The following is a 2,740-nucleotide window of genomic DNA, read 5'->3' on the forward strand; positions in this document are numbered from 1 at the left end:
AAGAGATACAAGTATTGTATCAATGTAAATTTATGAAGTTGATCATTGTAGTGTGGTTATTTAAAAGAATATCCATATTTTTAGGAAATGCACACTTGGGGAACTTAGGGGCAAAGGCCATGATGTATGAAATTTATCCTTAAATGGGTCAGCAAAAAAATTATGTACGAAAGAGAAGGAGAAGAAGAGAAGATGAAACTATAAAACAAATGAAAGGATATGTGACTATTTTTGTACTACTTTATGTTTGCAACTATTTGTGAATTTGAATTTATTTCCAAATAAAGAGTAAAAACGAAAAGAATGGGTAGAAAGAGTCTGAAAAGAAGAGCAATTGAAAGAGGCTAGTCTGACCATAAATATTGATATGGTATGGTTTTGGCACATGAATAGACACACAAAGAAACAGAAAGAAAAGTAAAGAAAAAGATGACTAGCGTGGGGAAATTCAGTTTATGATAAAGGATGCATCTCAATGTTAATAAATCGTGTTATGACAACTGGATATCTATCTGGAAAAGATAAAATTGGATCCATAGCCCACGCTGTTCATCAAGATAAACTCCAAATGTAGCAAAGATTTATACAGAAAAAAATAAAACCTCAAAAGTAGTAGAAGAAAATATGGACGAATTTCTTTGTAACATTGGAGTGAGGAAGGCCTTTATGAATCAAAGTCTAGAAACCAAATAAAAAAAGACCGATATATTTTACTACACAAAAAAGTAGTTACAAGGCAGAGAAAAATAGGAAAATTTTGCAATTCATAAGACTGACAAAGCGTTCTTTTTTTGTCTTTTGTTTTTGTTTTTGTTTTTTGAGACTGAGTCTTGCTCTGTCTTCCAGGCTGGAGTGCAGTGGCGCGATCCCGGCTCGCTGCAACCTGCGCCTCCCAGGTTCAAGGGATTCTCTTGCCTCAGCCTCCTGAGTAGCTGGGATTACAGGCACATGCCAGTATGCCCAACTAATTTTTCTATTTTTAGTAGAGACAGGGTCTCGAACTCCTGACCTCAAGCGATCCACTTGCCTTGGCCTCCAAAGTGCCTCCGCGCCCGGCCCCCACAACTTTTTTTAATTTTTAAATATATAAGGATTTCATTGAAATCAAGACAAAAAGACAACCCAATATAAAAACAGGCAAAGGATATAAACAGATAATTCTCAGAAAAAGAGATACAAATGACTTTAAACTCATAGAAGATGCTCAATTTCACTCAAAATATGAGAACTGCAAATTAAAACAAAATCGACATGCCATTTATCATCTATGAGCTTGGTTACAAAATTCCAAATGTTTGATGACACATAATTTTGGCAAGAAACTCTTATGCATTGCTGATTGGAGCCCAAAAGATAACAATCCTATGTAAGGCAATTTGGAAATATCTCTCAAAATTACACGTTTCTATCCTCTGACCAGTAATCCCACTTCTGGAAATTTACCTCAAATATACTTCACGTGCATGAAATAACTTGTGTTCAAAGTCATGCATGGCAGCATTGCTTATAACAAAAAAAGATTGGAAAAGATCCAAATGGACCTAGTTAAATACGCTAAGGTACATCCTACATAATGGCATAATATGCAGCTATAAAAATGAATGAAAATTGCTCTTTATACTGATGTAAAAAGATCTCTAGAATATATACTGAATGAAGAAGGCAAAGTAAAAAATGGAAAAAAGTATATCTTATGCAAAATGCAATCTTGTGCAATAAAGGGGGAAATAAAAATATATACTTAGATTTTCTAACATTCACATATTAAATACTGGAAAGATCCTCAATAAATTATAAAACTAGTTAACTATAGAGGAGGGGGAGGGAAGTTGGAGTGAAAGCGGATATACTCAGAGTGTACCTTTTGCATTACTTTGACTTTTTAAGCCATATAAATGTATTCCCTATTCAAAAAATAAACAAATAAACAGCTTCTTAAAAACATAAATGTTCTTAAAAAAGAATAAGGAGTGATAATAGAGTTATAATCTTTGTAGACTTGCTTGGTATTTTAGCATTCATAACGTTCAAAGAAGTCTTCAAAAACTGTATTTAATTTTTATTTATTTAGTATTATTTAGCTTTGGGTCTTTCAAGAAAAAGTCCTATTTGAGAATTGTTTACATCTTGTTGAGGATGACTTCAAAGGAGAATATCAACTTTGCTAACCTAGAGTTTATGAGGAGGAAAACTCTAAAATGAAGTAGAAAAACTACCATGTTGAAACAGCTTTGATTAACATAGAATATAAACAATGAATTAAAACAAAAAAATTAGCCGGGCGTGGTGGCAGGCGCCTGTGGTCCCAGCTACTCAGGAAGCTGAGGCAGGAGAATGGCGTGAGCCCGGGGGGGACGGAGCTTGCAGTGAGCCGAGATCGCACCACTGCACTCCAGCCTGGGCGACAGAGCGAGACTCTGTCTCAAAAAAAAAAAAAAAAAAAAAAAAAAGTTTAGGGGAAATGAGGTATTTCAAACCCTTTCTGTTTCTACTAATCATATTTCAAAACAACAGACTTCATAAAAATATTTCAAGAAGATAGTTCCTTTTACTCTTGAGTCTATGCAAAAATTTAAACAGAAAGCTTGACAAAAATATTGCTATAGACTGCCAACTATTTTTAGTAGTAGATGAATTTTTGACATTTGATGAAGATATAAAGTTCCTTCTATAAAATGTGTTACTAAAAGCAGTTTCTAGAATTAAAGTCTGCTGTGTATAAAAAGGTTAATGATATTAA

This window comes from Pan paniscus, chromosome 12 (genome assembly GCF_029289425.2).
Source record: "Pan paniscus chromosome 12, NHGRI_mPanPan1-v2.0_pri, whole genome shotgun sequence".
NCBI lineage: Eukaryota > Metazoa > Chordata > Mammalia > Primates > Hominidae > Pan > Pan paniscus.